Genomic DNA, 12,057 nt, shown 5'->3' with positions numbered 1-12,057 from the left:
AGCGTGGCGCGGGCCGGGCGGAGCTAGAGGTGGGCGTCTGCACCGCGTCGCGCCACCCGCTGCTCCCCGCCTCCGGCCAGGCCCGGCAGCCTGTCGTGGCCGATGTCCTGACCGCGGGTGCATCTGCAGGGTTGGCTAGCCACCGCGCCTGGGGAAAGGCCTGAGGAGTCCCCGCGGCGACCGCGTCCAGTAGCACCGGACGCCGGTCCCCCGGGGCGCGCGCTTGGGCGCTCCTCCCTCCTGCCCCAGCACCGCGTCACCGCAAGGTCCTCCCCCGACCCCTCCTCCCACCCACCCTGGAGGATGCGCTCCCAGGCGCCGAGCGGCAGAGGCCACCGCTCTCAGAAATGCGTGCACCGGCTTCCTTTTTCCCGGACCCGAAGAGCCGGCGCCCCCGCCCTGTAGGTAAGTAGGTGAGGCGGGGACTAGCCGTCGCAGCCGCCCGCTGCTGATGCTGTTGCTGGGTAGGGGCGGGGGGCCGGGGCCAGGACCCGCCAAACTTGCCTCCCTCTGGAGCTCGGTGCAGCGCTCGGAGGTGTCCTAATGGCGCTGGGCGCAGCCCCCTGTTAACCTGACAACCTCTTCTTGAGCTCGGGAGGCCCAGCTGTGGCGAAGGAGAGCTTGACCCTTCCCCGCCCACACCCTGGGCCCCGTGGGGTGCGCGCTTCGGGCAGGGACGGGGAGGATGTGTTGCTGTGTGGATTATTGGGGGGTGAAGGGAGAAATACCGTTGAATTTTCAGGAGCTCAGGTGGAAATATGTCACCGTATTTTTTCGGCTTGATGAACAGATGCGTTCTTCCTGTTCTCTCTCAATATGTAGCCACGCACAGCGTTATTTCAGCGGCATGGAGAAGTCGCTGTGGATTTTTGTGTATTTCAGAGTTGGCAGGCTGATATATAAAATTGATGTCTCCAACCCTTACAGTCAACATTTTAGGGCCAGTTAGAGAAGGCTCCTCTAGGAGTCAAATATTCAAGAGATAGATGAGGCTGAGGAATTCTTGTGCTGCCTACCTGGGAGCCTTCGGCTTTCGTGAAGAGCGTGGCAAGTTTGATACAGGTGTAGGGAGTTGAGAATCTGCTGGAAGGATGGACGGAGTCGGCCAGCAGAGGCAGCCTTGGGCGCAGCCTAGCTTCCAACTGGATGTTAATAAGGTCTGTATTTGTGAGAAACTGGTTATAAATTCTTTCTTCTCTCCCAAGTGTAAAGTTCATACATCAGAGCCTTTGGCAAGATTATCTCTTCACAGGCTATCATTTTTAAATTTCGTATTAAGCAATAGGTTTAGAGTCTTGGAAAGTGGATCATTGTAAGCGCCAATTTTATTAACGTATTAAGGTTTAGAGCTTTGGAAAATGAACCAGTGTAAGCTCCAGGAGGACAGTGTCTTCGTCTTGTTCAGTCCTGTAATCCCCTAGTCTGATGAATAGTGGGCGCTCATTAGTTATTTGTTGAATGAACTGTGTTTCAAGCTTCATCTAAAGACAATTTAGGATTAAAATGTGTTTTCCTGTGGCCGTTGAAGTTTAACTGGATTTTAAAAATTACTTCTTTGTATAAATAGTCAAATTCGGTTATCCCAGCATTTAAGTTGAATCTTGACATTTTTAGGGCCATATGTTATCCTTCTTTAATGTGTTATTAAATAAGGTAATTCTCCCTAACTCTTAATATAAGTTAATTTCATTTCTAAGCTTGCAATTTTTTTCTAATTGGTAATCAGACTTATTTTAATTAAACTCTAAAACACAATTAAAAAGTACAATTCATGTTTAAAGGAAATTCTGGGTTACTCCAGAGGTAACAATGATTTGGTTAATAAGTGACATATTAACTCATTTTAGAGTTGAGTTGTTGTGGTTGACCTAATTATAATGTATTTATTACAGGTAAAAGTGGAAATAAAGCATTTAGAAGTGTCTGTGATTCCTAAATGATTCAAAATACATGGTATAGATACACATTTTCAACTGCATGGTTTTCCTCAGTATATAAACATATCAGTTTTCAAGTTTGACACCCAGGGTGGTTGTGACATTGCAGGTTTGGAAGGTTTGGTGCCTCTCTGCTTTTAAATCTTACGTTATCTTGAAATAATCAAGAATAACTGCATCACATTTCATTTGCTTTATTTTTGCACTGTGATACAATATTTCCTGTTTTGTTTTTATTTTCCTGTTACGTAAGTTTTCTGAGTCAGTATTAACCTTTTTTCAATCACTTTGTTTAACAGAATTATCTGGGAGTGGTCCAGTCACTTATTTTCTTTCTTTCTCTTTTGTCATTTTAATATCTCTTCACCGTCCTTACTACATATTACCCAAATGACTTATTTTCACAGAACTATGGTAAGCCCTAGTTTATTACTATTGCTTCTCCAGCCTACTTGGGCTCTTCCTAGATGGTGAGGAAATAACACTTTTATGTAAAAGGTAGTGAGATTGGGGGAACCAGCAGTGGGAGGGAGCTTATGAAAAATATGTTATGATTTATTCAAACAGAGAAAAAATTCTCCCATGAAATAAAGATAATTACATTTTACACATCTTCTATTTGTAGTCAAGGATATTGAGCAGTTAATTTATATTGTTCTTCCTTGCTCACTTTAAACTTCTCAAAAGAGCCCTCCCCTGTGGTTACAGTAAACTCTTTACTTTGTTGCAGATAATAGACACTTATTTGTTCATTTGACAAAGAGAAGTTGAGCGCTTGACTGTGTGGCACTCTTGACCTTGAAATCAGTTCCTAATGTCAGAATGGAAGAGGCATTTTTCTGTGTGTGTCCTGCATCCAAATGGGTAGCACCCCTGCAATTGAATGACTCACTACCTGGGTCCTGACAAGTGAGCCCCCGGTACCCTGACTCCACATGCACCACTGGAATGAAATCCTAAGACCTAGATTTACTCTATCTTACTTTTCTATGTCTTTCCTAAGGTTTTATTACCAAACCCCCCATCCCTTGCTCGCTAAATGTCCCTTACTATCCCTTTTTTATCCCACCGTTTTTTATCCCAGCCCATGATTTTTGTTGTTGTTGTTTACATCCAGTAAGATCCACTCAATTCACATATGTTAGAACCAAAATTGTTATGGTTGCAGAAAAAGTATAGAAAAGAAAATTGGTATAACCTTGAATTTCAAATATAGGGAACTAGTGGATGAAGAATAATTGTTGTATACTAATTTCCCTTTAAAAACGGTAATGAATGCCAGAGACAATGAATTGTCTGCTCATAAATTTGACCAGAAGCTTAATTGAAAGAAATGTTTATAGAGAGTTGGCTGAACGAAGGCCATGATGTCCACCCATGCCCCTCCAATTCTAGGTGTTACACCAGGAGTCTAGCCAGATCTTCAGAAACTGTATACTTTGGTTACCTTGTTTTGCATCCTTTGCACCCCTCCCCCCAAATTGTGCTCACACTGAAGCATTCTATTAATACAGTCACAAGAAACCTACTGTTATGTTACTTAAGAGGTGTGGTTATTAAGGTAATAGTTCCTTCTACAGCTCCTGCTTGAAGACTCTTGCAAGAAATTCCATTCAACTCTAAATGCCAAAGAAAAGCTTTACTTCCCCTGAACAATTATGGAGTGTCCATTTTTCATCATGCAAAAATAGAATTAGATAGTCGATTATATTTCCCTTTCTGATTTGGCAACTAGGAAACACAGAGTCAGATTTACAACTTAATTTTAATAACCCTGTAAAAACCTATGGCGTATTATTGATGTTCTGACTTTCCCTTTGGTTTGGAATTTCTGTTCTACCTTGTTTTTTTTTTTCTTCTGATTTTTTTAACCTAAGTATATTTTCCCATTTTATTGAATTTATTAAGCTGACTCACATCTTTTGTAGAACAAGGAAAAATATAAAACATAATACCAATAAATGGAAACGTGTGCAGAATTGATCTATGGATACAGTATGTTTTGATTAACAAGTTTAATAGGTTCCATTAAATGTGCTTTGAACAAGTATTGCAAGTTTAGTATATTTACACTTGTATAGCCAAATGGAAAACAGTGTTACATAGTTTTGCAAAACTAAGATCCACTTATTTTTTTTAACTATTAAATTTATGTCTACTATTGACTAATTTAAAATTGGTAAAACCATTCAGTTTAAGTCAGTTCTGGATTGACCAGGAGATTCATTCTATTTAATTAAAAAAAAAAAGTCATTTTTAGCCAAAGGGCTAGCCTAAATTAGCTTAACACTCACCACACTGTACCTCACATCTGACCTCTTTCACATCAGTAATTTATTTGATTCATCTTTGTTTTAATAAATCATAGAGATTCTTCCTTGAGTCTCTTTTATTCACCATAAAATTTAAAAGATTGAGCTCCCTGAGTTAATTGATCAGACTTTCTTCATTCTGGTACTTTGACAACTACCTGTTAAGTTGGTTGAATTTAACCACGTAAATAGTTATTTGCATCTGTGTGGTGTCAACCTCATTTTCATACATTTATCACCCTGGTCCACAGAGAGACTGGCCCTTCTCAAGGGATAGTCATTGGTGCAATCCAGGAGCTTTTGAGGTAAAAATAATCTGAATTCAAAAGTGCAACTTGAAACATTGAGGAGGGGATTTGGAGAGAGATGTGGGCAAATTTTTACATAGAGGCATATCATTCCGGTAACCTCCAAGTCTTTTTTTAAAAAGTTTTATTTTTGTAGTAGGCAATACCTTCATGTGATTCAAAAGGTACATATGGGTAAACATTGAAAGGATTCCCTCTCATCCTTTTTCCTAGTTACCTGCTTCCCCTGTCCACTGGCAGCCAGAGTTATCAGTTAATTGAGAATCCTCCAGTGACATTTTGTGCACATACAAGCAAATATGAACATTCAGCCTGCCCCTTTGATCTCATCATCATTTCTCTAATTGCCTTCTCTCCATTCCCACTGTTCTTGTTTGGTTCCTCAGATGCTTTGGACTGTTGCCTGCACTTTACTTTCCCCTACATTTCACCCAGTCTTCCTTCTAAACTTCCCTTTTCAACCTTATAAAGGATTCCCATCCTGCGCAGGAAGGGGTCCACCATGAATCTTACTTAGCCTGCTCTCCTGGGCCCTGAGGAATTCATCTCTTGTCCCCTGCCCCTCCCTGTCATGCATGTGGCTCACCGTTGTTCTTAACTTACCTCCCCATCCCCAATCATGGACTCTTTTTTTTTTTTTTTTTTTGATGATGAGAAACAATGCCGTATTTTATTTTATTTTATTTTTTGCAGTGCGGGCCTCTCACTGTTGTGGCCTCTCCCGTTGCGGAGCACAGGCTCCGGACGCGCAGGCTCAGCGGCCATGGCTCACGGGCGCAGCCGCTTTGCGGCATGTGGGATCTTCCCGGACCGGGGCACGAACCCGTGTCCCCTGCATCGGCAGGCGGACTCTCAACCACTGCGCCACCAGGGAAGCCCCAATCATGGACTCTTTAAAAAAATCTGATGAAAGTTCATGGTCTCATCACACACGAAACACACCATTTTGCCTACATGTCCTTGTTTATGGACCCCAAGTTCAGAATCTCTATGTTGGTAACACAAAACTGTTTGTCACTTCCTGCACATGCGCTGCATATGATTTTTTCTTCTCCACGCTGTTTCCTCTGCATGGAACACTTGGTCCTCCTACTTTCATTAGCAAGCCACACTCAGTTCTGGTGTCATCTCTAGGGGCCATTCTTGGTTGAGAGTCTAGAAACTCATGGAGCCTTCCACATGTAATGTAGTATCCCAAGTAGGCTTCCATACTGGCAACAGGCATTTCTCATAAATAGCAAAATTGCCTTTCTAGTAAAAATTAATTATGATTTTGGATAACATGCTATGATTGGTCAAAAAAAAAAAAAGCCCAAGGTTGAAGCTTTTATTTAACTATTCATCCCTCCTCTACTCTGCTCCCCGCCATCCTCCGTAGAATATGTCTGTATCATTTTCTTTAGCATCCCTGCCTTACTATACTAATTCTCTCCAAACATTGTGTTAACACTCATTAAAAAAAAAAAGTTCATATTTATTATGGCCCTCACCTAAGAGAGTGTTTTTTGTTTTTTGCCTCTGCCTCTGGGTTTGCTTCTGTAGTTCGTACATAAAGGAGTGAAACCCTCCAAGTGTGGTGTTACTCTTAAAAATCGAAAGTATTAACCGCCAACCCTGATGGATGACATGAACCATCTGGAGATAGTGGCCCATTCTACGAAGTGACTCCTAAGTATGTGAATATAGTATTTTTCTTTCCAAGCCAAGTAATCGGAGGGCGTCCTCTGTGCTTGATTTTTTTTTTTTTTTTTTTTTTTTTTTTTGCGGTACGCGGGCCTCTCACTGTTGTGGCCTCTCCCGTTGCGGAGCACAGGCTCCGGACGCGCAGGCTTAGCGGCCATGGCTCACGGGCCCAGCCGCTCCGCGGCATGTGGGATCTTCCCGGACCGGGGTACGAACCCGTGTCCCCAGCATCGGCAGGCGGACTCTCAACCACTGCGCCACCAGGGAAGCCCTGTGCTTGATTTTATTGCAAAGTGCCTGACATGAGGTAAACTGCTGTTGACTGATTAACAGAGGATTTAGCCAGTAAGAATTTAATAGCATTTGTTCAGCACTGTTCCTGTGGAATCCTCTGACTAGTGGATGATTCTGATCACTAACCAAACTAGCCATGTAGAATAGGCAAAATCTGTAAGACTGCTCCATAGGTGTGAGATCCCTTGAAATCTTTCATTTTCCTTCTGTAATTCTGACCTCACTAAGCAAACATCAGATTTACTAATTTGTTTCCCCAGACATGTTGATGTGAGGAATTGAGTGTGTCTTGAGTAGCAGTAATGACTATTCCAGCCATCCAATAGGTACAGCCCCTGCTGTATGCTGTAAAGCACAATTTTAGGATATTAATCTGTTGGGAGGGCTTGCTCAATCCTTATGGTCCCAGGTATTTACAGCTGAGCCCTCAGCCCTAGGTCCTGGTGATTCCCCCTAGGTATATTACTGGCCGGGCTGTAGGCTCCCACTGAAACAGCTAGTTAGCAACCCTCTGATCTTCTAAAATAATTTCAATTTAACACACTTTAACTCTTTAAAAAGCATTCTAGGAAGGAATCGTTTTAGTCCATTTGGGCTGCTAGAACAAAATTCCATAGACTGGGTGGCTTATAAGCAGCAGAAATTTACTGCTCGCATTTCTGGAGGCTGGAAGTCCAAGATCAGGGTGCCAGCATGGTCAGGTTCTAGTGAGAACCCTCTTTCAGGGTGTAGACCATGGACTTCTTATTGTGTCCTCATCTACTAGGAGGGGCTAGGGATCTCTCTGGGCCTCCTTTATGAGGGTACTAATCCCATGAGGGCGCTAATCCCATGAGGGTAGATCCCTCATGATCTAATCACCTCCTGAAGGTCCTACCTCATACCATCACCTAGAGCATTAGGTTTTCAACATATGAATTTGGGGTGGGGATGGGTGACACAAACAATCTATACAGCAGGAATAGAAAATTCACAAAACAGGACTACAAACGGCCAAAACATGAAAAAATATTCAACTTCATTGCATGAAAGAAATGCAGACTATAATTAGATTGTAAAAGTCCATAACAATGCTGGCAAGTTGAAGTTGGGTCATTATCCCTTTTCACAGATGGTAAGAGGTTATATGGGGGTATTATGCTTTTGATGGAGAGCAGTTCAACTCATAGAATCCCTTGGCACCCATGATTCTGTTCTGAGCACATCCTAAAAAAATCAGAGATGAGGCTTAATTTCAGTGGGGAGTACATTGTCTCTGGAAGGCAGGTGGTATGGTAGATGGGTTAAGAGCAGGGATGCTGGAGCCTGTTGCCTGGCTTGAAGTCCTTTTCCACCGTTTGTCAGCTAGGTGAACTTAGGCAAGTTAATTTCTCCTTGGTTTTCTCATCTGTGAAATGAAGATAATAATAGTATCCACCTCTCACATTGTATTGAGAATTAGATAAGTTAATATATGTAAAGCACTTGGAATTCTGTCACAGAGTAAGCAACTATATAAGTATTGGCTATTAGCAAGGTTGATACTGTAAAAATTGGAGACAAATCCAATAATGGAGTCTTTTTTGATAGTATACTAAACTGTATGTACAAAAAACCCTAATTTGATTTTAAAATGCAGCTTCATGGAAGAAAAGACAGGAAAGTGATAAAATATTGAGACTTTTGTCTCCATTGCTGGGATCATAGGCAATTTCTATTTTCACATTTTATTTGTTATCCATATATATTACAATGATAATTGTTAGAAATAATTAAAATTAATATATCATAGGATTCTTATATTCTTGACTTTTCTTCATCAGATGCATATTCATTTTGACATATTTTACTCTCTCTTCCTCTTTTCAAAGCTTCTAATATTTCACTTCCTCCACATCTTCACCCACACGCCATCTGCTTGGTATTTTCTTGCATTTAGCTTGCTTGCTTGTTTTATGTATAGATCAGCCCCAAGACTAGTTCCTCAAGAATAAGTAGAGTAAGTGAAAGGATTTATGAGATTTTCATGGTGGTGGCTTTCTCTTGGAAATTTAAGTCAGAGAATGCTGCTTAGGTGATAATGGTACTGTATCCTGTCCACATTGCAGGCACTCAGCCGTATCTCCCACTCATCACCTGCATAAACTCAGCACTTTAGTAGGGTCAGAAGGGTCCTCAGTACCCCTCACGCCCATGGGGTAATTCCTGCTTTCAGGCTTTTGGCTGCCCGCTCTATCTGAATTTCCTTACACATTTCTTCCTTTTGAAGCCAATATTCTGCACCAGGTTGATACTTAATTCCATCAACGCCTTCCAAGACATCTGCTCTACTAATTTCAGTTTATTTTGACACTTAACTATTTGTACTGAAAATTTTTTTTTACATCTTTATTGGAGTATAATTGCTTTACCATGGTGTGTCAGTTTCTGCTTTATAACAAAGTGAATCAGCTATACATATACATATATCCCCATATCTCCTCCCTCTTGCGTCTCCCTCCTACCCTCCCTATCCCACCTCTCCAGGTGGACACAAAGCACCGAGCTGATCTCCCTGTGCTATGTAGCTGATTCCCACTAGCTATCTATTTTACATTTGGTAGTGTATATATGTCCATGCCACTCTCTCACTTCGTTCCCAGCTTACACTTCCCCCTCCCCGTGTCCTCAAGTCCATTCTCTACGTCTGCATCTTTATTCCTGTCCTGCCCCTAGGTTATTCAGAACCATTTTTTTTTTGTTTAGATTCCATATATATGTGTTAGCATATGGTATTTGTTTTTTGCTTTCTGACTTAACTTCACTCTGTATGACAGTCTCTAAGTTCATCCACCTCACTACAAATACTCAATTTTGTCTCTTTTTATGGCTGAGTAATATTCCATTGTATATATGTGCCACATCTTCTTTATCCATTCATCTGTAAGTGGACACTTAGGTTGCTTCCATGTCCTGGTTATTGTAAATAGAGCTACAATGGACATTATGCCACATGACTCTTTTTGAATTATGGTTTTCTCAGGGTATATGCCTGGTAGTGGGATTGCTGAAGTCGTTCTATTTTTAGTTATTTTAAGGAACCTCCATACTGTTCTCCATAGTGGCTGTATCACTTTACATTCCCACGAACAGTGCAAGAGGGTTCCCTTTTCTCCACACCCTCTCTAGCATTTATTGTTAGTAGTTTTTTTGATGATGGCCATTCTGACCAGTGTGAGGTGATACCTCATTGTGGTTTTGATTTGCATTTCTCTAATGATTAATGTTGTTGAGCATCCTTTCCTGTGTTTGTTGGCAATCTGTATATCTTCTTTGGAGAAATGTCTATTTAGGTCTTCTACCCATTTTTAGATTGGGTTGTTTGTTTTTTTGATATTGAGCTGCATGAGCTGCTTGTATATTTTGGAGATTAATCCTTTGTCAGTTACTTCGTTTGCAAATATTTTCTCCCATTCTGAGGGTTGTCTTTTCATCTTGTTTATAGTTTCCTTTGCTGTGCAAAAGCTTTTAAGTTTCATTAGGTCTCATTTGTTTATTTTTATTTCCATTTCTCTAGGAGGTGGGTCAAAAAGGATCTTGCTGTGATTTATGTCATAGAGTGTTCTGCCTATAGAGTTTTATAGGGTATTGCCTTAAATTTAGGTCTTTAATCCATTTTGAGTTTATTTTTGTGTGTGGTGTTAGGAAGTGTTCTTATTTCATTCTTTTATATGTAGCTGTCCAGTTTTCTCAGCACCACTTATTGAAGAGGCTGTCTTTTCTCCATTGTATATTCTTGCCTCCTTTATCAAAGATAAGGTGACCATTATGTGTGTGGGTTTATCTCTGGGCTTTCTATCCTATTCCATTGATCTATATTTCTGTTTTTGTGCCAGTACCATACTGTCTTGATTAATGTAGCTTTGTAGTATAGTCTGAAGTCAGGGAGCCTGATTCCTCCAGCTCCAGTTTTCTTTCTCAGGATTGCTTTGGCTATTCGGGGGCTTTTGTGTTTCCATACAAATTGTGAAATTTTTTGTTCTAGTTCTGTGAAAAATGCCTTTGGTAGTTTGATAGGGGTTGCATTGAATCTGTAGTTTGCTTTGGGTAGTATAGTCATTTTCACAATATTGATTCTTCCAATCCAAGAACATGGTATATGTCTCCATCTGTTTGTATCATCTTTAATTTCTTTCATCAGTGTCTTATAGTTTTCTGCATACAGGTCTTTTGTCTCCTTAGGTAGGTTTATTCGTAGGTATTTTATTCTTTTTGTTGCAGTGGTAAATGGGAGTGTTTCCTTAATTTCTCTTTCAGATTTTTCATCATTAGTGTATAGGAATGCCAGAGATTTCTGTGCATTAATTTTGTATCCTGCTCCTTTACTAAATTCATTGATTAGCTCTAGTAGTTTTCTGGTAGCATCTTGTACTGCAAATTAAATATAGGCTTGCTTTATGACTTAGTTTTTCTTACAGTTAGCTGGTAGGGGTTGTGTTTTGTACTACTCTATACCCTTCAGGTTTCTAGCACATGGTTGTCCACATGCATGCACATGGAACACAAGAAGACTGCATGTTGTTGTGTTGATAACATTCTTAGGAGATGGTTTATGAGTTTTCTGTTCCATCTTCCTCTTTGCCCATCTTTCTCATTCTTTTATTTTCAAGATCAGAATGTTATATCATTTGGTTCTCTCAGTCTTACAGATATTTGCCTGAAATTTTGATAATAGATTTTCATTCCTAAAGTCTAAAAACTAAAGGACTCAATTGCAAAGAACATCACAGTTACTAAATGCATTTACAATTAGGGTCCAGTAATATACAGACTAATCCTAGTTGCAAGGATAACTATCATCAACTGTAAAGTATTGCTTGTTTGATCAAGAGAGTTTCAGGAGTTTGCCAGAGAATGTGTTTAAAGTTTGTAAATATTTTAGATTCTCATAGGTCTTGTGTTTCCTAGAAAGGACCAAATCCTAGGAAATATTTTCATGTATCTGCTGTCATAGCTTGGACCAGTGGTTCTCCAGTGGGGTTCATGTGCCCCTTGAGGATATGGGAAGAAATTGTTAGAATGTCTGTATCATCTTTTCATGACTTCTATTTTGTTATATGTTTTATAATGCATGTATTAGTGCAGAAGACATTTTTTATGTGAAAAATATACATATTAGGATTTTATGCTCGGATGCTTTTATTGGCATGGAATATAACTTTAGAAAATGGAGACCACTAATATAAATAAAAGGTAAGACCTTATTGTTCTATAACCGAAGTCAGTTTCTGTTATGTATTTAGCCATAACAACTAAAAAGTCAACTTATTAAACATAAATCCTATGTTTAACCTGAACTAGAAGTTGTAATGTATGTCACTGCGTGTGTGTGCGTGCATGCATGCACAGGCACACTTGCTTATGCATGTAGAACATGAGACACTCCTTTTGAGAGCTTACAGTCTGATTGAAAGGAATATGGGCATGAGGAGCCATTAATAAGAAAATGGTACGAGACAGCATAAGTGTGTGTGAGAAATGTAGCAGTATGAGTTTGTTAGATTA

General features: G+C 40.3%; 1 protein-coding gene across 1 annotated transcript in view; it reads left to right on the top strand.

Moving 5' to 3' along the window:
- The first annotated feature begins 335 nt into the window (after positions 1-335).
- Positions 336-12,057, top strand: part of NCOA7 (nuclear receptor coactivator 7) — a 144,150-nt gene continuing 132,428 nt past the window's right edge. The window contains exon 1 of the mRNA XM_082856106.1: positions 336-405. The gene's annotated coding sequence lies outside the window, so the exon portion shown is untranslated. The remainder of the gene's footprint in view (positions 406-12,057) is intronic.

This window comes from Leucopleurus acutus, assembly GCF_964270905.1.
Source record: "Leucopleurus acutus genome assembly, chromosome: 15".
Lineage (NCBI taxonomy): Eukaryota > Metazoa > Chordata > Mammalia > Artiodactyla > Delphinidae > Leucopleurus > Leucopleurus acutus.
This window is presented reverse-complemented; position numbering and strand designations above follow the sequence as displayed.